This window comes from Hypanus sabinus, chromosome 12 (genome assembly GCF_030144855.1).
Source record: "Hypanus sabinus isolate sHypSab1 chromosome 12, sHypSab1.hap1, whole genome shotgun sequence".
Taxonomy (NCBI): domain Eukaryota; kingdom Metazoa; phylum Chordata; class Chondrichthyes; order Myliobatiformes; family Dasyatidae; genus Hypanus; species Hypanus sabinus.
In genome coordinates, this window is record NC_082717.1 from 112,012,009 (window position 1) to 112,038,404 (window position 26,396).

The following is a 26,396-nucleotide window of genomic DNA, read 5'->3' on the forward strand; positions in this document are numbered from 1 at the left end:
CGATGGAATTGAACACCGGTTGCTGACGATGGAATTGAACACGGGTTGATGACGTTGGAAATTAACACAGGTTGTTGAGGTGAAATTGAACACTGTTTGATGAGGGTGGAATTGAACAGGTTGTTCTGATGGAATTGAACAAGGGTTGCTGGTGATGTAATTAAACATGGGTTGCTGATGGTAGATTTGAATAACACAGGTTTGTGATGGTGGAATTGAACATGGATTGCTTAAGGTAGATTTGAATAACACAGGTTGGTGATGGTGGAATTGAACATGGGTTGCGGATGGTGTAACCGAATACCGTTTGCTGACAGTGGAATTGAACACGGGTTGTTGACGGTGGAATTGAACACGGGTTGATGACGGTGGAATTGAACGCGGGTTGATGACGATGGAATTGAACATGGTTGCTGCCAGTGGAATATAACACCGGTTGCTGACGATGCAATTGAACACGGGTTGATTACGATGGAATTGAACACGGGTTGATGACGGTGGAATTGAACATGGGTTGATGACGGTGGAATTGAACACGGGTTGCTGACAGTGGAATATAACACTGGTTGCTGACGATGCAATTGAACACGGGTTAATGACGATGGAATTGAACATGGGTTGATGACGGTGGAAATTAACACAGGTTGTTGGGGTGAAATCGAACACGGTTTATGACAGTGTCATTGAACACAGGGTTGCTGACGGTGGAATTGAACATGGGTTGCTGACAGTGGAATATAACACCGGTTGCTGAAGATGCAATTGAACACGGGTTGATGACGATGCAATTGAAAACGGGTTGATGACGATGGAATTGAACTCGGGTTGCTGATGATGGAATTGAACAAAGGATGTTGGGGTTGTATTGAACAGGGGTTGCTGACGGTGGAATTGAACATGGGTTGCGGATGGTGTAATCGAATACCTTTTGCTGACAGTGGAATTGAACACGGATTCATGATGTTGGAATTGAACACTGATTGTTGACGGTGGAATTGAACACGGGTTGATGACGATGGAATTGAACACGGGTTGCTGATGGTGGAATAGAACACGGGTTGCTGACGGTGGAATTGAACACGGGTTGATGATGATGGAATTGAACACGGGTTGATGACGGTGGAATTGAACACGGGTTGATGACGATGGAATTGAACACGGGTTGATGACGGTGGAATTGAAAGTGGGTTGATGACGATGGAATTGAACATGGGTTGCTGACAGTGGAATATAACACCGGTTGCTGACGATGCAATTGAACAGGGGTTGCTGACAGTGGAATTGAACATGGGTTGTTGAGGTGGAATTGAACAAAGGATGTTGGGGTTGTATTGAACACGGGTTTCTGACGGTGGAATTGAACACGGGTTAATGACGATGGAATTGAACAAAGGATGTTGGGGTTGTATTGAACACGGGTTTCTGACGGTGGAATTGAACACGGGTTGCTGGAGTAGAATAAAACACAGGTTGCTGACGGTGGAATTGAACAGGGGTTGCTGACGGTGGAATTGAACACGGGTTGATGACGGTGAAATTGAACACCGGTTGCTGACAGTGGAATTAAACACGGGTTGTTGACAGTGGAATTGAACACGGGTTGTTGACGGTGGAATTGAACACGGGTTGATGACGGTGGAATTGAACGCGGGTTGATGACGGTGGAATTGAACACGAGGTTGTTGACGGTGGAATTGAACACCGGTTGCTGACGGTGGAATTGAACACGGGTTGATGACGGTGAAATTGAACACCGGTTGCTGACAGTGGAATTAAACACGGGTTGTTGACGGTGGAATTGATCACGGGTTGTTGACGGTGGAATTGAACACGGGTTGATGACGGTGGAATTGAACACGGTTGCTGACAGTGGAATTAAACAAGGGTTGTTGAGGTGAAATTGAACACGGGTTGCTGACGATGCAATTGAACCCGGGTTGATGACGGTGGAAATTAACACATGTTGTTGGGGTGAAATTGAACACGGTTTATGACAGTGTCATTGATCACAGGGTTCCTGATGGTGGAATTGAACACAGGTTGCTGACGATGGAATTGAACATGGGTTGCTGACGGTGGAATTGAACATGGGTTGCTGGGGTTGAAATGAACATCAGTTGCTGACAGTTGAATTGAACACAGGTTGCTGACGGTGGAATTGAACACAGGTTGCTGACGGTGGAATTGAATACGGGTTGCTGATAGTAGATTTGAATAACACAGGCTGGTGATGGTGGAATTGAACACGGGTTGTTGACTGTGGAATTGAACACGGGTTGATGACGATGGAATTGAACACGGGTTGATGACGATGGAATTGAACATGGGTTGCTGACAGTGGAATATAACACTGGTTGCTGACGATGCAATTGAAAATGGGTTGATGATGGTGGAAATTAACATAAGTTGTTGAGGTGAAACTGAACACGGTTTATGACAGTGTCATTGATCACAGTGTTGCTGATGGTGGAATTGAACACAGGTTGATGACGGTGGAATTGAACAGGTTGTTGGGATGGATTTGAACAAGGGTTGCTGGCGATGTAATTAAACACGGGTTGCTGATGGTAGATTTGAATACGGTTTGCTGTTGTTGGAACTCAGCACAGGTTGGTGATGGTGGAGTTGAACATCGGTTGCTGACGATGGAATTGAACATCGGTTGCTGACGGTGGAACTGAATACGGGTTGCTGATGGTAGATTTGAATAACACAGGTTCGTGATTGTGGAATTGAACATGGGTTGCTGACGATGGAATTGAACATGTGTTGCTGATGGTGGAACTGAACACAGTTTGCTAACGGTGTAATTGAACACGGGTTGCTGATGGTAGATTTGAATACGGTTTCCTGTTGTTGGAACTCAGCACAGGTTGGTGATGGTGGAGTTGAACATCGGTTGCTGACGATGGAATTGAACATCGGTTGCTGACGGTGGAACTGAATACGGGTTGCTGATGGTAGATTTGAATAACACAGGTTGGTGATTGTGAAATTGAACATGGGTTGCTGACGATGGAATTGAACATGTGTTGCTGATGGTGGAACTGAACACAGTTTGCTAACGGTGTAATTGAACACGGGTTGCTGATGGTAGATTTGAATACGGTTTGCTGTTGTTGGAATTGAACACAGGTTGGTGACGGTGGAATTGAACAAGGGTTGCTGATGGTAGATTTGAATAACACAGGTTGTTGATGGTGCAATTGAACACGGGTTGTTGACGGTGGAATTGAACACGGGATGTTCAAGGTGGAATTGAACACGGGTCGCAGACGGTGGAATTGAACACGGGTTGATGACGATGCAATTGAAAACGGGTTGATGACGATGGAATTGAACTCGGGTTGCTGATGATGGAATTGAACAAAGGATGTTGGGGTTGTATTGAACAGGGGTTGCTGACGGTGGAATTGAACACGGGTTGCTGGCGATGTAATGAACATCAGTTGCTGACAGTTGAATTGAACACAGGTTAGTGATGGTGGAATTGAACATGGGTTGCGGATGGTGTAATCGAATACCTTTTGCTGACAGTGGAATTGAACACGGATTCATGATGTTGGAATTGAACACTGATTGTTGACGGTGGAATTGAACACGGGTTGATGACGATGGAATTGAACACGGGTTGCTGATGGTGGAATAGAACACGGGTTGCTGACGGTGGAATTGAACACGGGTTGATGATGATGGAATTGAACACGGGTTGATGACGGTGGAATTGAACACGGGTTGATGACGATGGAATTGAACACGGGTTGATGACGGTGGAATTGAAAGTGGGTTGATGACGATGGAATTGAACATGGGTTGCTGACAGTGGAATATAACACCGGTTGCTGACGATGCAATTGAACAGGGGTTGCTGACAGTGGAATTGAACATGGGTTGTTGAGGTGGAATTGAACAAAGGATGTTGGGGTTGTATTGAACACGGGTTTCTGACGGTGGAATTGAACACGGGTTAATGACGATGGAATTGAACAAAGGATGTTGGGGTTGTATTGAACACGGGTTTCTGACGGTGGAATTGAACACGGGTTGCTGGAGTAGAATAAAACACAGGTTGCTGACGGTGGAATTGAACAGGGGTTGCTGACGGTGGAATTGAACACGGGTTGATGACGGTGAAATTGAACACCGGTTGCTGACAGTGGAATTAAACACGGGTTGTTGACAGTGGAATTGAACACGGGTTGTTGACGGTGGAATTGAACACGGGTTGATGACGGTGGAATTGAACGCGGGTTGATGACGGTGGAATTGAACACGAGGTTGTTGACGGTGGAATTGAACACCGGTTGCTGACGGTGGAATTGAACACGGGTTGATGACGGTGAAATTGAACACCGGTTGCTGACAGTGGAATTAAACACGGGTTGTTGACGGTGGAATTGATCACGGGTTGTTGACGGTGGAATTGAACACGGGTTGATGACGGTGGAATTGAACACGGTTGCTGACAGTGGAATTAAACAAGGGTTGTTGAGGTGAAATTGAACACGGGTTGCTGACGATGCAATTGAACCCGGGTTGATGACGGTGGAAATTAACACATGTTGTTGGGGTGAAATTGAACACGGTTTATGACAGTGTCATTGATCACAGGGTTCCTGATGGTGGAATTGAACACAGGTTGCTGATGATGGAATTGAACATGGGTTGCTGACGGTGGAATTGAACATGGGTTGCTGGGGTTGAAATGAACATCAGTTGCTGACAGTTGAATTGAACACAGGTTGCTGACGGTGGAATTGAACACAGGTTGCTGACGGTGGAATTGAATACGGGTTGCTGATAGTAGATTTGAATAACACAGGCTGGTGATGGTGGAATTGAACACGGGTTGTTGACTGTGGAATTGAACACGGGTTGATGACGATGGAATTGAACACGGGTTGATGACGATGGAATTGAACATGGGTTGCTGACAGTGGAATATAACACTGGTTGCTGACGATGCAATTGAAAATGGGTTGATGATGGTGGAAATTAACATAAGTTGTTGAGGTGAAACTGAACACGGTTTATGACAGTGTCATTGATCACAGTGTTGCTGATGGTGGAATTGAACACAGGTTGATGACGGTGGAATTGAACAGGTTGTTGGGATGGATTTGAACAAGGGTTGCTGGCGATGTAATTAAACACGGGTTGCTGATGGTAGATTTGAATACGGTTTGCTGTTGTTGGAACTCAGCACAGGTTGGTGATGGTGGAGTTGAACATCGGTTGCTGACGATGGAATTGAACATCGGTTGCTGACGGTGGAACTGAATACGGGTTGCTGATGGTAGATTTGAATAACACAGGTTCGTGATTGTGGAATTGAACATGGGTTGCTGACGATGGAATTGAACATGTGTTGCTGATGGTGGAACTGAACACAGTTTGCTAACGGTGTAATTGAACACGGGTTGCTGATGGTAGATTTGAATACGGTTTCCTGTTGTTGGAACTCAGCACAGGTTGGTGATGGTGGAGTTGAACATCGGTTGCTGACGATGGAATTGAACATCGGTTGCTGACGGTGGAACTGAATACGGGTTGCTGATGGTAGATTTGAATAACACAGGTTGGTGATTGTGAAATTGAACATGGGTTGCTGACGATGGAATTGAACATGTGTTGCTGATGGTGGAACTGAACACAGTTTGCTAACGGTGTAATTGAACACGGGTTGCTGATGGTAGATTTGAATAACACAGGTTGTTGATGGTGCAATTGAACACGGGTTGTTGACGGTGGAATTGAACACGGGATGTTCAAGGTGGAATTGAACACGGGTCGCTCCCGGTGGAATTGAACACGGGTCGCTGACGATGGAATTGAACACGGGTTGATGATGGTGGAAATTAACACAGGTTGTTGAGGTGAAATTGAACACGGTTTGATGACGGTGGAATTGAACACGAGGTTGATGACGGTGGAATTGAACACCGGTCGCTGATAGTGGAATTGAACACGGGTTGTTGACGGTGGATTGAACACGGGTTGATGACGGTGGAATTGAACGCGGGTTGATGACGATGGAATTGAACGTGGTTGCTGCCAGTGGAATATAACACCGGTTGCTGACGATGCAATTGAACACGGGTTGATGACGATGGAATTGAACACGGGTTGATGACGGTGGAAATTAACACAGGTTGTTGAGGTGAAATTGAACACAGTTTGATGACGGTGGAATTGAACACGGGTTGCTGACGGTGGAATTGAACACGGGTTGATGACGGTGGAATTGAACACGGGTTGATGATGGTGGAATTGAACACCGGTTGCTGACAGTGGAATTGAACACGGGTTGTTGACGGTGGAATTGAACACCGGTTGCTGACGGTGGAATTGAACACGGGTTGATGACGGTGGAATTGAACGCGGGTTGATGACGGTGGAATTGAACGCGGGTTGATGACGATGGAATTGAACACAGGTTGCTGACGATGGAATTGAACACCGGTTGCTGACGATGGAATTGAACACGGGTTGATGACGTTGGAAATTAACACAGGTTGTTGAGGTGAAATTGAACACGGTTTGATGAGGGTGGAATTGAACAGGTTGTTCTGATGGAATTGAACAAGGGTTGCTGGTGATGTAATTAAACATGGGTTGCTGATGGTAGATTTGAATAACAGGTTTGTGATGGTGCAATTGAACACGGGTTGTTGACGGTGGAATTGAACACGGGATGTTCAAGGTGGAATTGAACACGGGTCGCTGACGATGGAATTGAACACGGGTTGATGACGGTGGAAATTAACACAGGTTGTTGAGGTGAAATTGAACACGGTTTGATGACGGTGGAATTGAACACGAGGTTGTTGACGGTGGAATTGAACACCGGTTGTTGACGGTGGAATTGAACACGGGTTGATGACGGTGGAATTGAACACCGGTCGCTGATAGTGGAATTGAACACGGGTTGTTGACGGTGGATTGAACACGGGTTGATGACGGTGGAATTGAACGCGGGTTGATGACGATGGAATTGAACGTGGTTGCTGCCAGTGGAATATAACACCGGTTGCTGACGATGCAATTGAACACGGGTTGATGACGATGGAATTGAACACGGGTTGATGACGGTGGAAATTAACACAGGTTGTTGAGGTGAAATTGAACACGGTTTGATGACGGTGGAATTGAACACGGGTTGCTGACGGTGGAATTGAACACGGGTTGATGACGGTGGAATTGAACGCGGGTTGATGACGGTGGAATTGAACGCGGGTTGATGACGATGGAATTGAACACAGGTTGCTGACGATGGAATTGAACACCGGTTGCTGACGATGGAATTGAACACGGGTTGATGACGTTGGAAATTAACACAGGTTGTTGAGGTGAAATTGAACACGGTTTGATGAGGGTGGAATTGAACAGGTTGTTCTGATGGAATTGAACAAGGGTTGCTGGTGATGTAATTAAACATGGGTTGCTGATGGTAGATTTGAATAACACAGGTTTGTGATGGTGGAATTGAACATGGATTGCTTAAGGTAGATTTGAATAACACAGGTTGGTGATGGTGGAATTGAACATGGGTTGCGGATGGTGTAATCGAATACCGTTTGCTGACAGTGGAATTGAACACGGGTTGTTGACGGTGGAATTGAACACGGGTTGATGACGGTGGAATTGAACGCGGGTTGATGACGATGGAATTGAACATGGTTGCTGCCAGTGGAATATAACACCGGTTGCTGACGATGCAATTGAACACGGGTTGATGACGATGGAATTGAACACGGGTTGATGACGGTGGAATTGAACATGGGTTGATGACGGTGGAATTGAACACGGGTTGCTGACAGTGGAATATAACACTGGTTGCTGACGATGCAATTGAACACGGGTTAATGACGATGGAATTGAACATGGGTTGATGACGGTGGAAATTAACACAGGTTGTTGGGGTGAATTCGAACACGGTTTATGACAGTGTCATTGAACACAGGGTTGCTGACGGTGGAATTGAACATGGGTTGCTGACAGTGGAATATAACACCGGTTGCTGACGATGCAATTGAACACGGGTTGATGACGATGCAATTGAAAACGGGTTGATGACGCTGGAATTGACCTCGGGTTGCTGACGATGGAATTGAACAAAGGATGTTGGGGTTGTATTGAACAGGGGTTGCTGTCGGTGGAATTGAACACGGGTTGCTGGTGATGTGATGAACATCAGTTGCTGACAGTTGAATTGAACACAGGTTAGTGATGGTGGAATTGAACATGGGTTGCGGATGGTGTAATCGAATACCTTTTGCTGACAGTGGAATTGAACACGGATTCATGATGTTGGAATTGAACACTGATTGTTGACGGTGGAATTGAACACGGGTTGATGACGATGGAATTGAACACGGGTTGCTGACGGTGGAATAGAACACGGGTTGCTGACGGTGGAATTGAACACGGGTTGATGATGATGGAATTGAACACGGGTTGATGACGGTGGAATTGAACACGGGTTGATGACGATGGAATTGAACATGGGTTGATGACGGTGGAATTGAAAGTGGGTTGATGACGATGGAATTGAACATGGGTTGCTGACAGTGGAATATAACACCGGTTGCTGACGATGCAATTGAACAGGGGTTGCTGACAGTGGAATTGAACATGGGTTGTTGAGGTGGAATTGAACAAAGGATGTTGGGGTTGTATTGAACACGGGTTTCTGACGGTGGAACTGAACACGGGTTAATGACGATGGAATTGAACAAAGGATGTTGGGGTTGTATTGAACACGGGTTTCTGACGGTGGAATTGAACACGGGTTGCTGGAGTAGAACAAAACACAGGTTGCTGATGGTGGAATTGAACAGGGGTTGCTGACGGTGGAATTGAACACGGGTTGATGACGGTGAAATTGAACACCGGTTGCTGACAGTGGAATTAAACACGGGTTGTTGACAGTGGAATTGAACACGGGTTGTTGACGGTGGAATTGAACACGGGTTGATGACGGTGGAATTGAACGCGGGTTGATGACGGTGGAATTGAACACGAGGTTGTTGACGGTGGAATTGAACACCGGTTGCTGACGGTGGAATTGAACACGGATTGATGACGGTGAAATTGAACACCAGTTGCTGACAGTGGAATTAAACACGGGTTGTTGACGGTGGAATTGATCACGGGTTGTTGACGGTGGAATTGAACACGGGTTGCTGACAGTGGAATTGAACATGGGTTGTTGAGGTGGAATTGAACAAAGGATGTTGGGGTTGTATTGAACACGGGTTTCTGACGGTGGAATTGAACACGGGTTAATGACGATGGAATTGAACAAAGGATGTTGGGGTTGTATTGAACACGGGTTTCTGACGGTGGAATTGAACACGGGTTGCTGGAGTAGAATAAAACACAGGTTGCTGACGGTGGAATTGAACAGGGGTTGCTGACGGTGGAATTGAACACGGGTTGATGACGGTGAAATTGAACACCGGTTGCTGACAGTGGAATTAAACACGGGTTGTTGACAGTGGAATTGAACACGGGTTGTTGACGGTGGAATTGAACACGGGTTGATGACGGTGGAATTGAACGCGGGTTGATGACGGTGGAATTGAACACGAGGTTGTTGACGGTGGAATTGAACACCGGTTGCTGACGGTGGAATTGAACACGGGTTGATGACGGTGAAATTGAACACCGGTTGCTGACAGTGGAATTAAACACGGGTTGTTGACGGTGGAATTGATCACGGGTTGTTGACGGTGGAATTGAACACGGGTTGATGACGGTGGAATTGAACACGGTTGCTGACAGTGGAATTAAACAAGGGTTGCTGAGGTGAAATTGAACACGGGTTGCTGACGATGCAATTGAACCCGGGTTGATGACGGTGGAAATTAACACATGTTGTTGGGGTGAAATTGAACACGGTTTATGACAGTGTCATTGATCACAGGGTTCCTGATGGTGGAATTGAACACAGGTTGATGACGGTGGAATTGAACACGGGTTGATGACGATGGAATTGAAAGTGGGTTGATGACGATGGAATTGAACATGGGTTGCTGACAGTGGAATATAACACTGGTTGCTGACGATGCAATTGAACACGGGTTAATGACGATGGAATTGAACAAAGGATGTTGGGGTTGTATTGAACACGGGTTGCTGACGGTGGAATTGAACACGGGTTGCTGGAGTAGAATAAAACACAGGTTGCTGACGGTGGAATTGAACAGGGTTTGCTGACGGTGGAATTGAACACGGGTTGATGACGGTGGAATTGAAAGTGGGTTGATGACGATGGAATTGAACATGGGTTGCTGACAGTGGAATATAACACCGGTTGCTGACGATGCAATTGAACAGGGGTTGCTGACAGTGGAATTGAACATGGGTTGTTGAGGTGGAATTGAACAAAGGATGTTGGGGTTGTATTGAACACGGGTTTCTGACGGTGGAATTGAACACGGGTTAATGACGATGGAATTGAACAAAGGATGTTGGGGTTGTATTGAACACGGGTTTCTGACGGTGGAATTGAACACGGGTTGCTGGAGTAGAATAAAACACAGGTTGCTGATGGTGGAATTGAACAGGGGTTGCTGACGGTGGAATTGAACACGGGTTGATGACGGTGAAATTGAACACCGGTTGCTGACAGTGGAATTAAACACGGGTTGTTGACGGTGGAATTGAACACCGGTTGCTGACGATGGAATTGATCACCGGTTGCTGACGATGGAATTGAACACGTTTTGATGACGGTGGGAATTAACAAAGTTTGTAGGGGTGAGATTGAACACGGGTTATGACAGTGTCATTGATCACAGGGTTCCTAATGGTGGAATTGAACACAGGTTGATGACGGTGGAGTTGAACAGGTTGTTCTGATGGAATTGAACACGGGTCGCTGACGATGGAATTGAACAAGGGTTGCTGACAATGGAATTGAACGTGTGTTGATGACTGTGGAAATTAACAGAGGTTGTTGAGGAGAAATTGAACACGGGTTGCTGACGATGGAATTGAACACGGTGTGATGATGGTGGAATTGAACACGAGTTGCTGACAGTGGAATTGAACACGAGTTGCTGACAGTGGAATTGAACACCGGTTGCTGACGGTGGAATTGAACACGGGTTGATTACGGTGAAATTGAACACCGGTTGCCGACAGTGGAATTAAACACGGGTTGTTGATGGTGGAATTGAACAGGGGTTGATGACGATGGAATTGAACACAGGTTGCTGATGGTAGATTTGAATAACACAGGTTGGTGATGGTGGAATTGAACATGGGTTGCTTAAGGTAGATTTGCATAACACAGGTTTGTGATGGTGGAATTGAACATGGGTTGCGGATGGTGTAATCGAATACCGTTTGCTGACAGTGGAATTGAACATGGGTTGCTGACAGTGGAATTGAACATGGGTTGATGACGGTGGAAATTAACACAGGTTGTTGAGGTGAAATTGAACACGGGTTGCTGACGATGGAATTGAATACGTTTTGTTGACGGTGGGAATTAACACAGGTTGTTGGGGTGAAATTAAACATGGTATGACAGTGTCATTGAACACGAGGTTGCTGATGGAGGAATTGAACACGGGTTGATGACGGTGGAATTGAACGCGGGTTGATGACGATGAAATTGAACACAGGTTGCTGATGGTGGAATTGAACACGGGTTGCTGACGGTGGAATTGAACACGGGTTGCTGATGGTAGATATGAATAACACAGGTTGGTGATGGTGGAATTGAACATGGGTGGCGGATGGTGTAATCGAATACCGTTTGCTGACAGTGGAAATGAACACGGGTTGCTGACAGTGGAATTGAAGACGGGTTGCTGACGGTGGTATTGAACACGGGTTGATGACGATGGAAATTAACACAGTTTGTTGGGGTGATACTGAACACGGTTTATGACAGTGTCATTGTACACGAGGTTGTTGACAGTGGAATTGAACACGGGTTGCTGACAGTGGAATTGAACACGGGGTTGCTGACGGTGGAATTGAACACGAGTTGCTGACAGTGGAATTGAACACCGGTTGCTGACGGTGGAATTGTACACGAGTTGCTAATGTTGGAATTGAACACGGGTTGCTTATGGTGGAATTGAACACGGGTTGATGACGATGGAATTGAACACGGGTTGGTTACGGTGGCATTGAACAGGGGTTGATGACGATGGAATTGAACACGGGTTGCTGGCGATGGAATTGAACACGGGTTGATGACGGTGGCATGGAACACGGGTTGGTGACGGTGGAATTGAACACAGGTTGCTGATGGTAGATTTGAATAACACAGGTTGGTGATGGTGGAATTGAACATGGGTTGCTTAAGGTAGATTTGCATAACACAGGTTTCTGATGGTGGAATTGAACATGGGTTGTGAATGGTGTAATCGAATAACGTTTGCTGACAGTGGAATTGAACACGGGTTGCTGACAGTGGAATTGAAGACGGGTTGCTGACAGTGGAATTGAACACGGGTTGATGATAATGGAATTGAATACGTTTTGATGACGGTGGGAATTAACACAGGTTGTTGGGGTGAAATTAAACATGGTATGACAGTGTCATTGAACACGAGGTTGTTGACGGTGGAATTGAACACGAGTTGCTGACAGTGAAATTGAACACGGGTTGCTGACGGTGGAATTGAACACGGGTTGATGACGGTGGAATTGAAAGCGGGTTGATGACGATGGAATTGTACACGGGTTGTTGGCGATGTAATTGAACACCGGTTGCTGACGATGGAATTGAACATGGGATGATGACGGTGGAATTGAACGCGGGTTGATGACGATGGAATTGAACGCGGGTTGATGTCAATGGAATTGAACACGGGTTGATGACGATGGAAATTAACACAGGTTGTTGGGGTGAAATTGAACACGGTTTATGATAGTCTCGTTGATCACGGGGTTGCTGATGGTGGAATTGAACACAGGTTGATGACGGTGGAATTGAACAGGTTGTTGGGATGGAATTGAACACGGGTTTCAGGCGATGTAGTTAAAGACGGGTTGCTGACAATGGAATTGAACACATTTTGATGACGGTGGGAATTAACACAGGTTGTTGGGGTGAAATTGAACATGGTTTATGACGGGTGAATTGAACACGAGGTTGTTGACTGTGGAATTAAACACTGGTTGCTGACGGTGGAATTGAACACGGGTTGATGATGGTGGAATTGAACACCGGTTGCTGACAGTGGTATTGAACACGGGTTGTCGACGGTGGAATTGAACGCAGGTTGATGACGGTGGAATTGAACACGGGTTGCTGACAGTGGAATATAACACCGGTTGTAGACGATGCAATTGAACATGGGTTGATGACGGTGGCATTGAACGCGGGTTGATGACGATGGAATTGAACACAGGTTGCAGATGGTGGAATTGAACACGGGTTGATGACGGTGGAATTGATCATGGGTTGCTGACGGTGGAATTGAACACGGGTTGCTGATGGTAGATATGAATAACACAGGTTGGTGATGGTGGAATTGAACATGGGTGTCGGATGGTGTAATCGAATACCGTTTGCTGACAGTGGAAATGAACACGGGTTGCTGACAGTGGAATTGAAGACGTGTTGCTGACGGCGGTATTGAACACGGGTTGATGACGGTGGAAATTAGCACAGGTTGTTGAGGTGAAATTGAACACGGGTCGTTGACGGTGGAATTGAACAGTGGTTGCTGACGGTTGAATTGCACACGGGTTGATGACGGTGGAAATTAACACAGGTTGTTGAGGTGAAATTGAACACGGGTTGCTGACGATGCAATTGAACACGATTTGATGATGGTGGAAATTAACACAGTTTGTTGGGGTGATATTGAACACGGTTTATGACAGTGTCATTGTACACGAGGTTGTTGACAGTGGAATTGAACACGGGTTGCTGACAGTGGAATTGAACACGGGGTTGCTGACGGTGGAATTGAACACGAGTTGCTGACAGTGGAATTGAACACCGGTTGCTGACGGTGGAATTGTACACGGGTTGCTAATGTTGGAATTGAACACGGGTTGCTTATGGTGGAATTGAACATGGGTTGCTGACAGTGGAATATAACACTGGTTGCTGACGATGCAATTGAACACGGGTTAATGACGATGGAATTGAACAAAGGATGTTGGGGTTGTATTGAACACGGGTTGCTGACGGTGGAATTGAACACGGGTTGCTGGAGTAGAATAAAACACAGGTTGCTGACGGTGGAATTGAACAGGGTTTGCTGACGGTGGAATTGAACACGGGTTGATGACGGTGGAATTGAAAGTGGGTTGATGACGATGGAATTGAACATGGGTTGCTGACAGTGGAATATAACACCGGTTGCTGACGATGCAATTGAACAGGGGTTGCTGACAGTGGAATTGAACATGGGTTGTTGAGGTGGAATTGAACAAAGGATGTTGGGGTTGTATTGAACACGGGTTTCTGACGGTGGAATTGAACACGGGTTAATGACGATGGAATTGAACAAAGGATGTTGGGGTTGTATTGAACACGGGTTTCTGACGGTGGAATTGAACACGGGTTGCTGGAGTAGAATAAAACACAGGTTGCTGATGGTGGAATTGAACAGGGGTTGCTGACGGTGGAATTGAACACGGGTTGATGACGGTGAAATTGAACACCGGTTGCTGACAGTGGAATTAAACACGGGTTGTTGACGGTGGAATTGAACACCGGTTGCTGACGATGGAATTGATCACCGGTTGCTGACGATGGAATTGAACATGGGATGATGACGGTGGAATTGAACGCGGGTTGATGACGATGGAATTGAACGCGGGTTGATGTCAATGGAATTGAACACGGGTTGATGACGATGGAAATTAACACAGGTTGTTGGGGTGAAATTGAACACGGTTTATGATAGTCTCGTTGATCACGGGGTTGCTGATGGTGGAATTGAACACAGGTTGATGACGGTGGAATTGAACAGGTTGTTGGGATGGAATTGAACACGGGTTTCAGGCGATGTAGTTAAAGACGGGTTGCTGACAATGGAATTGAACACATTTTGATGACGGTGGGAATTAACACAGGTTGTTGGGGTGAAATTGAACATGGTTTATGACGGGTGAATTGAACACGAGGTTGTTGACTGTGGAATTAAACACTGGTTGCTGACGGTGGAATTGAACACGGGTTGATGATGGTGGAATTGAACACCGGTTGCTGACAGTGGTATTGAACACGGGTTGTCGACGGTGGAATTGAACGCAGGTTGATGACGGTGGAATTGAACACGGGTTGCTGACAGTGGAATATAACACCGGTTGTAGACGATGCAATTGAACATGGGTTGATGACGGTGGCATTGAACGCGGGTTGATGACGATGGAATTGAACACAGGTTGCAGATGGTGGAATTGAACACGGGTTGATGACGGTGGAATTGATCATGGGTTGCTGACGGTGGAATTGAACACGGGTTGCTGATGGTAGATATGAATAACACAGGTTGGTGATGGTGGAATTGAACATGGGTGTCGGATGGTGTAATCGAATACCGTTTGCTGACAGTGGAAATGAACACGGGTTGCTGACAGTGGAATTGAAGACGTGTTGCTGACGGCGGTATTGAACACGGGTTGATGACGGTGGAAATTAGCACAGGTTGTTGAGGTGAAATTGAACACGGGTCGTTGACGGTGGAATTGAACAGTGGTTGCTGACGGTTGAATTGCACACGGGTTGATGACGGTGGAAATTAACACAGGTTGTTGAGGTGAAATTGAACACGGGTTGCTGACGATGCAATTGAACACGATTTGATGATGGTGGAAATTAACACAGTTTGTTGGGGTGATATTGAACACGGTTTATGACAGTGTCATTATACACGAGGTTGTTGACAGTGGAATTGAACACGGGTTGCTGACAGTGGAATTGAACACGGGGTTGCTGACGGTGGAATTGAACACGAGTTGCTGACAGTGGAATTGAACACCGGTTGCTGACGGTGGAATTGTACACGGGTTGCTAATGTTGGAATTGAACACGGGTTGCTTATGGTGGAATTGAACATGGGTTGCTGACAGTGGAATATAACACTGGTTGCTGACGATGCAATTGAACACGGGTTAATGACGATGGAATTGAACAAAGGATGTTGGGGTTGTATTGAACACGGGTTGCTGACGGTGGAATTGAACACGGGTTGCTGGAGTAGAATAAAACACAGGTTGCTGACGGTGGAATTGAACAGGGTTTGCTGACGGTGGAATTGAACACGGGTTGATGACGGTGGAATTGAAAGTGGGTTGATGACGATGGAATTGAACATGGGTTGCTGACAGTGGAATATAACACCGGTTGCTGACGATGCAATTGAACAGGGGTTGCTGACAGTGGAATTGAACATGGGTTGTTGAGGTGGAATTGAACAAAGGATGTTGGGGTTGTATTGAACACGGGTTTCTGACGGTGGAATTGAACACGGGTTAATGACGATGGAATTGAACAAAGGATGTTGGGGTTGTATTGAACACGGGTTTCTGACGGTGGAATTGAACACGGGTTGCTGGAGTAGAATAAAACACAGGTTGCTGATGGTGGAATTGAACAGGGGTTGCTGACGGTGGAATTGAACACGGGTTGATGACGGTGAAATTGAACACCGGTTGCTGACAGTGGAATTAAACACGGGTTGTTGACGGTGGAATTGAACACCGGTTGCTGACGATGGAATTGATCACCGGTTGCTGACGATGGAATTGAACACGTTTTGATGACGGTGGGAATTAACAAAGTTTGTAGGGGTGAGATTGAACACGGGTTATGACAGTGTCATTGATCACAGGGTTCCTAATGGTGGAATTGAACACAGGTTGATGACGGTGGAGTTGAACAGGTTGTTCTGATGGAATTGAACACGGGTCGCTGACGATGGAATTGAACAAGGGTTGCTGACAATGGAATTGAACGTGTGTTGATGACTGTGGAAATTAACAGAGGTTGTTGAGGAGAAATTGAACACGGGTTGCTGACGATGGAATTGAACACGGTGTGATGATGGTGGAATTGAACACGAGTTGCTGACAGTGGAATTGAACATGAGTTGCTGACAGTGGAATTGAACACCGGTTGCTGACGGTGGAATTGAACACGGGTTGATTACGGTGAAATTGAACACCGGTTGCCGACAGTGGAATTAAACACGGGTTGTTGATGGTGGAATTGAACAGGGGTTGATGACGATGGAATTGAACACAGGTTGCTGATGGTAGATTTGAATAACACAGGTTGGTGATGGTGGAATTGAACATGGGTTGCTTAAGGTAGATTTGCATAACACAGGTTTGTGATGGTGGAATTGAACATGGGTTGCGGATGGTGTAATCGAATACCGTTTGCTGACAGTGGAATTGAACATGGGTTGCTGACAGTGGAATTGAACATGGGTTGATGACGGTGGAAATTAACACAGGTTGTTGAGGTGAAATTGAACACGGGTTGCTGACGATGGAATTGAATACGTTTTGTTGACGGTGGGAATTAACACAGGTTGTTGGGGTGAAATTAAACATGGTATGACAGTGTCATTGAACACGAGGTTGCTGATGGAGGAATTGAACACGGGTTGATGACGGTGGAATTGAACGCGGGTTGATGACGATGGAATTGAACACAGGTTGCTGATGGTGGAATTGAACACGGGTTGCTGACGGTGGAATTGAACACGGGTTGCTGATGGTAGATATGAATAACACAGGTTGGTGATGGTGGAATTGAACATGGGTGGCGGATGGTGTAATCGAATACCGTTTGCTGACAGTGGAAATGAACACGGGTTGCTGACAGTGGAATTGAAGACGGGTTGCTGACGGTGGTATTGAACACGGGTTGATGACGATGGAAATTAACACAGTTTGTTGGGGTGATACTGAACACGGTTTATGACAGTGTCATTGTACACGAGGTTGTTGACAGTGGAATTGAACACGGGTTGCTGACAGTGGAATTGAACACGGGGTTGCTGACGGTGGAATTGAACACGAGTTGCTGACAGTGGAATTGAACACCGGTTGCTGACGGTGGAATTGTACACGAGTTGCTAATGTTGGAATTGAACACGGGTTGCTTATGGTGGAATTGAACACGGGTTGATGACGATGGAATTGAACACGGGTTGGTTACGGTGGCATTGAACAGGGGTTGATGACGATGGAATTGAACACGGGTTGCTGGCGATGGAATTGAACACGGGTTGATGACGGTGGCATGGAACACGGGTTGGTGACGGTGGAATTGAACACAGGTTGCTGATGGTAGATTTGAATAACACAGGTTGGTGATGGTGGAATTGAACATGGGTTGTGAATGGTGTAATCGAATAACGTTTGCTGACAGTGGAATTGAACATGGGTTGCTGACAGTGGAATTGAAGACGGGTTGCTGACAGTGGAATTGAACACGGGTTGATGATAATGGAATTGAATACGTTTTGATGACGGTGGGAATTAACACAGGTTGTTGGGGTGAAATTAAACATGGTATGACAGTGTCATTGAACACGAGGTTGTTGACGGTGGAATTGAACACGAGTTGCTGACAGTGAAATTGAACACGGGTTGCTGACGGTGGAATTGAACACGGGTTGATGACGGTGGAATTGAAAGCGGGTTGATGACGATGGAATTGTACACGGGTTGTTGGCGATGTAATTGAACACCGGTTGCTGACGATGGAATTGAACATGGGATGATGACGGTGGAATTGAACGCGGGTTGATGACGATGGAATTGAACGCGGGTTGATGTCAATGGAATTGAACACGGGTTGATGACGATGGAAATTAACACAGGTTGTTGGGGTGAAATTGAACACGGTTTATGATAGTCTCGTTGATCACGGGGTTGCTGATGGTGGAATTGAACACAGGTTGATGACGGTGGAATTGAACAGGTTGTTGGGATGGAATTGAACACGGGTTTCAGGCGATGTAGTTAAAGACGGGTTGCTGACAATGGAATTGAACACATTTTGATGACGGTGGGAATTAACACAGGTTGTTGGGGTGAAATTGAACATGGTTTATGACGGGTGAATTGAACACGAGGTTGTTGACTGTGGAATTAAACACTGGTTGCTGACGGTGGAATTGAACACGGGTTGATGATGGTGGAATTGAACACCGGTTGCTGACAGTGGTATTGAACACGGGTTGTCGACGGTGGAATTGAACGCAGGTTGATGACGGTGGAATTGAACACGGGTTGCTGACAGTGGAATATAACACCGGTTGTAGACGATGCAATTGAACATGGGTTGATGACGGTGGCATTGAACGCGGGTTGATGACGATGGAATTGAACACAGGTTGCAGATGGTGGAATTGAACACGGGTTGATGACGGTGGAATTGATCATGGGTTGCTGACGGTGGAATTGAACACGGGTTGCTGATGGTAGATATGAATAACACAGGTTGGTGATGGTGGAATTGAACATGGGTGTCGGATGGTGTAATCGAATACCGTTTGCTGACAGTGGAAATGAACACGGGTTGCTGACAGTGGAATTGAAGACGTGTTGCTGACGGCGGTATTGAACACGGGTTGATGACGGTGGAAATTAGCACAGGTTGTTGAGGTGAAATTGAACACGGGTCGTTGACGGTGGAATTGAACAGTGGTTGCTGACGGTTGAATTGCACACGGGTTGATGACGGTGGAAATTAACACAGGTTGTTGAGGTGAAATTGAACACGGGTTGCTGACGATGCAATTGAACACGATTTGATGATGGTGGAAATTAACACAGTTTGTTGGGGTGATATTGAACACGGTTTATGACAGTGTCATTGTACACGAGGTTGTTGACAGTGGAATTGAACACGGGTTGCTGACAGTGGAATTGAACACGGGGTTGCTGACGGTGGAATTGAACACGAGTTGCTGACAGTGGAATTGAACACCGGTTGCTGACGGTGGAATTGTACACGGGTTGCTAATGTTGGAATTGAACACGGGTTGCTTATGGTGGAATTGAACACGGGTTGATGACGATGGAATTGAACACAGGTTGGTTACGGTGGCATTGAACAGGGGTTGATGACGATGGAATTGAACACGGGTTGCTGGCGATGGAATTGAACACGGGTTGATGACGGTGGCATGGAACATGGGTTGGTGACGGTGGAATTGAACAGGGGTTGATGACGATGGAATTGAACACAGGTTGCTGATGGTAGATTTGCATAACACAGGTTTGTGATGGTGGAATTGAACATGGGTTGCGGATGGTGTAATCGAATACCGTTTGCTGACAGTGGAATTGAACATGGGTTGCTGACAGTGGAATTGAACATGGGTTGATGACGGTGGAAATTAACACAGGTTGTTGAGGTGAAATTGAACACGGGTTGCTGACGATGGAATTGAATACGTTTTGTTGACGGTGGGAATTAACACAGGTTGTTGGGGTGAAATTAAACATGGTATGACAGTGTCATTGAAGACGAGGTTGCTGATGGAGGAATTGAACACGGGTTGATGACGGTGGAATTGAACGCGGGTTGATGACGATGGAATTGAACACAGGTTGCTGATGGTGGAATTGAACACGGGTTGCTGACGGTGGAATTGAACACGGGTTGCTGATGGTAGATATGAATAACACAGGTTGGTGATGGTGGAATTGAACATGGGTGGCGGATGGTGTAATCGAATACCGTTTGCTGACAGTGGAAATGAACACGGGTTGCTGACAGTGGAATTGAAGACGGGTTGCTGACGGTGGTATTGAACACGGGTTGATGACGATGGAAATTAACACAGTTTGTTGGGGTGATACTGAACACGGTTTATGACAGTGTCATTGTACACGAGGTTGTTGACAGTGGAATTGAACACGGGTTGCTGACAGTGGAATTGAACACGGGGTTGCTGACGGTGGAATTGAACACGAGTTGCTGACAGTGGAATTGAACACCGGTTGCTGACGGTGGAATTGTACACGGGTTGCTAATGTTGGAATTGAACACGGGTTGCTTATGGTGGAATTGAACACGGGTTGATGACGATGGAATTGAACACGGGTTGGTTACGGTGGCATTGAACAGGGGTTGATGACGATGGAATTGAACACGGGTTGCTGGCGATGGAATTGAACACGGGTTGATGATGGTGGCATGGAACACGGGTTGGTGACGGTGGAATTGAACAGGGGTTGATGACGATGGAATTGAACACAGGTTGCTGATGGTAGATTTGAATAACACAGGTTGGTGATGGTGGAATTGAACATGGGTTGCTTAAGGTAGATTTGCATAACACAGGTTTCTGATGGTGGAATTGAACATGGGTTGTGGATGGTGTAATCGAATAACGTTTGCTGACAGTGGAATTGAACACGGGTTGCTGACAGTGGAATTGAAGACGGGTTGCTGACAGTGGAATTGAACACGGGTTGATGACGGTGGAAATTAACACAGGTTGTTGAGGTGAAATTGAACACGGGTTGCTGACGATGGAATTGAACACGGGCTGCTGATAATGGAATTGAATACGTTTTGATGACGGTGGGAATTAACACAGGTTGTTGGGGTGAAATTAAACATGGTATGACAGTGTCATTGAACACGAGGTTGTTGACGGTGGAATTGAACACGAGTTGCTGACAGTGAAATTGAACACGGGTTGCTGACGGTGGAATTGAACACGGGTTGATGACGGTGGAATTGAAAGCGGGTTGATGACGATGGAATTGTACACGGGTTGCTGGCGATGTAATTGAACACCGGTTGCTGACGATGGAATTGAACATGGGATGATGACGGTGGAATTGAACGCGGGTTGATGACGATGGAATTGAACGCGGGTTGATGATAATGGAATTGAATACGTTTTGATGACGGTGGGAATTAACACAGGTTGTTGGGGTGAAATTAAACATGGTATGACAGTGTCATTGAACACGAGGTTGTTGACGGTGGAATTGAACACGAGTTGCTGACAGTGAAATTGAACACGGGTTGCTGACGGTGGAATTGAACACGGGTTGATGACGGTGGAATTGAAAGCGGGTTGATGACGATGGAATTGTACACGGGTTGTTGGCGATGTAATTGAACACCGGTTGCTGACGATGGAATTGAACATGGGATGATGACGGTGGAATTGAACGCGGGTTGATGACGATGGAATTGAACGCGGGTTGATGTCAATGGAATTGAACACGGGTTGATGACGATGGAAATTAACACAGGTTGTTGGGGTGAAATTGAACACGGTTTATGATAGTCTCGTTGATCACGGGGTTGCTGATGGTGGAATTGAACACAGGTTGATGACGGTGGAATTGAACAGGTTGTTGGGATGGAATTGAACACGGGTTTCAGGCGATGTAGTTAAAGACGGGTTGCTGACAATGGAATTGAACACATTTTGATGACGGTGGGAATTAACACAGGTTGTTGGGGTGAAATTGAACATGGTTTATGACGGGTGAATTGAACACGAGGTTGTTGACTGTGGAATTAAACACTGGTTGCTGACGGTGGAATTGAACACGGGTTGATGATGGTGGAATTGAACACCGGTTGCTGACAGTGGTATTGAACACGGGTTGTCGACGGTGGAATTGAACGCAGGTTGATGACGGTGGAATTGAACACGGGTTGCTGACAGTGGAATATAACACCGGTTGTAGACGATGCAATTGAACATGGGTTGATGACGGTGGCATTGAACGCGGGTTGATGACGATGGAATTGAACACAGGTTGCAGATGGTGGAATTGAACACGGGTTGATGACGGTGGAATTGATCATGGGTTGCTGACGGTGGAATTGAACACGGGTTGCTGATGGTAGATATGAATAACACAGGTTGGTGATGGTGGAATTGAACATGGGTGTCGGATGGTGTAATCGAATACCGTTTGCTGACAGTGGAAATGAACACGGGTTGCTGACAGTGGAATTGAAGACGTGTTGCTGACGGCGGTATTGAACACGGGTTGATGACGGTGGAAATTAGCACAGGTTGTTGAGGTGAAATTGAACACGGGTCGTTGACGGTGGAATTGAACAGTGGTTGCTGACGGTTGAATTGCACACGGGTTGATGACGGTGGAAATTAACACAGGTTGTTGAGGTGAAATTGAACACGGGTTGCTGACGATGCAATTGAACACGATTTGATGATGGTGGAAATTAACACAGTTTGTTGGGGTGATATTGAACACGGTTTATGACAGTGTCATTGTACACGAGGTTGTTGACAGTGGAATTGAACACGGGTTGCTGACAGTGGAATTGAACACGGGGTTGCTGACGGTGGAATTGAACACGAGTTGCTGACAGTGGAATTGAACACCGGTTGCTGACGGTGGAATTGTACACGGGTTGCTAATGTTGGAATTGAACACGGGTTGCTTATGGTGGAATTGAACACGGGTTGATGACGATGGAATTGAACACAGGTTGGTTACGGTGGCATTGAACAGGGGTTGATGACGATGGAATTGAACACGGGTTGCTGGCGATGGAATTGAACACGGGTTGATGACGGTGGCATGGAACATGGGTTGGTGACGGTGGAATTGAACAGGGGTTGATGACGATGGAATTGAACACAGGTTGCTGATGGTAGATTTGCATAACACAGGTTTGTGATGGTGGAATTGAACATGGGTTGCGGATGGTGTAATCGAATACCGTTTGCTGACAGTGGAATTGAACATGGGTTGCTGACAGTGGAATTGAACATGGGTTGATGACGGTGGAAATTAACACAGGTTGTTGAGGTGAAATTGAACACGGGTTGCTGACGATGGAATTGAATACGTTTTGTTGACGGTGGGAATTAACACAGGTTGTTGGGGTGAAATTAAACATGGTATGACAGTGTCATTGAAGACGAGGTTGCTGATGGAGGAATTGAACACGGGTTGATGACGGTGGAATTGAACGCGGGTTGATGACGATGGAATTGAACACAGGTTGCTGATGGTGGAATTGAACACGGGTTGCTGACGGTGGAATTGAACACGGGTTGCTGATGGTAGATATGAATAACACAGGTTGGTGATGGTGGAATTGAACATGGGTGGCGGATGGTGTAATCGAATACCGTTTGCTGACAGTGGAAATGAACACGGGTTGCTGACAGTGGAATTGAAGACGGGTTGCTGACGGTGGTATTGAACACGGGTTGATGACGATGGAAATTAACACAGTTTGTTGGGGTGATACTGAACACGGTTTATGACAGTGTCATTGTACACGAGGTTGTTGACAGTGGAATTGAACACGGGTTGCTGACAGTGGAATTGAACACGGGGTTGCTGACGGTGGAATTGAACACGAGTTGCTGACAGTGGAATTGAACACCGGTTGCTGACGGTGGAATTGTACACGGGTTGCTAATGTTGGAATTGAACACGGGTTGCTTATGGTGGAATTGAACACGGGTTGATGACGATGGAATTGAACACGGGTTGGTTACGGTGGCATTGAACAGGGGTTGATGACGATGGAATTGAACACGGGTTGCTGGCGATGGAATTGAACACGGGTTGATGATGGTGGCATGGAACACGGGTTGGTGACGGTGGAATTGAACAGGGGTTGATGACGATGGAATTGAACACAGGTTGCTGATGGTAGATTTGAATAACACAGGTTGGTGATGGTGGAATTGAACATGGGTTGCTTAAGGTAGATTTGCATAACACAGGTTTCTGATGGTGGAATTGAACATGGGTTGTGGATGGTGTAATCGAATAACGTTTGCTGACAGTGGAATTGAACACGGGTTGCTGACAGTGGAATTGAAGACGGGTTGCTGACAGTGGAATTGAACACGGGTTGATGACGGTGGAAATTAACACAGGTTGTTGAGGTGAAATTGAACACGGGTTGCTGACGATGGAATTGAACACGGGCTGCTGATAATGGAATTGAATACGTTTTGATGACGGTGGGAATTAACACAGGTTGTTGGGGTGAAATTAAACATGGTATGACAGTGTCATTGAACACGAGGTTGTTGACGGTGGAATTGAACACGAGTTGCTGACAGTGAAATTGAACACGGGTTGCTGACGGTGGAATTGAACACGGGTTGATGACGGTGGAATTGAAAGCGGGTTGATGACGATGGAATTGTACACGGGTTGCTGGCGATGTAATTGAACACCGGTTGCTGACGATGGAATTGAACATGGGATGATGACGGTGGAATTGAACGCGGGTTGATGACGATGGAATTGAACGCGGGTTGATGTCAATGGAATTGAACACGGGTTGATGACGATGGAAATTAACACAGGTTGTTGGGGTGAAATTGAACACGGTTTATGATAGTCTCGTTGATCACGGGGTTGCTGATGGTGGAATTGAACACAGGTTGATGACGGTGGAATTGAACAGGTTGTTGGGATGGAATTGAACACGGGTTTCAGGCGATGTAGTTAAAGACGGGTTGCTGACAATGGAATTGAACACGTTTTGATGACGGTGGGAATTAACACAGGTTGTTGGGGTGAAATTGAACATGGTTTATGACGGGTGAATTGAACACGAGGTTGTTGACTGTGGAATTAAACACTGGTTGCTGACGGTGGAATTGAACACGGGTTGATGATGGTGGAATTGAACACCGGTTGCTGACAGTGGTATTGAACACGGGTTGTCGACGGTGGAATTGAACGCAGGTTGATGACGGTGGAATTGAACACGGGTTGCTGACAGTGGAATATAACACCGGTTGTAGACGATGCAATTGAACATGGGTTGATGACGGTGGCATTGAACGCGGGTTGATGACGATGGAATTGAACACAGGTTGCAGATGGTGGAATTGAACACGGGTTGATGACGGTGGAATTGATCATGGGTTGCTGACGGTGGAATTGAACACGGGTTGCTGATGGTAGATATGAATAACACAGGTTGGTGATGGTGGAATTGAACATGGGTGTCGGATGGTGTAATCGAATACCGTTTGCTGACAGTGGAAATGAACACGGGTTGCTGACAGTGGAATTGAAGACGTGTTGCTGACGGCGGTATTGAACACGGGTTGATGACGGTGGAAATTAGCACAGGTTGTTGAGGTGAAATTGAACACGGGTCGTTGACGGTGGAATTGAACAGTGGTTGCTGACGGTTGAATTGCACACGGGTTGATGACGGTGGAAATTAACACAGGTTGTTGAGGTGAAATTGAACACGGGTTGCTGACGATGCAATTGAACACGATTTGATGATGGTGGAAATTAACACAGTTTGTTGGGGTGATATTGAACACGGTTTATGACAGTGTCATTGTACACGAGGTTGTTGACAGTGGAATTGAACACGGGTTGCTGACAGTGGAATTGAACACGGGGTTGCTGACGGTGGAATTGAACACGAGTTGCTGACAGTG

General features: G+C 46.2%; 1 protein-coding gene and 1 long non-coding RNA gene across 4 annotated transcripts in view; both read left to right on the forward strand.

Moving 5' to 3' along the window:
- The window catches only part of LOC132403297 (thrombospondin-2-like), a 271,139-nt gene that overhangs the window by 161,218 nt on the left and 83,525 nt on the right, over positions 1 to 26,396 (forward strand). The window lies entirely within an intron of this gene.
- Positions 14,678 to 24,813, forward strand: LOC132403299 (uncharacterized). Its single transcript, XR_009515235.1, has 3 exons — positions 14,678 to 15,397; positions 18,902 to 19,365; positions 22,305 to 24,813. It is a non-coding gene; the product is annotated as an uncharacterized LOC132403299 (long non-coding RNA).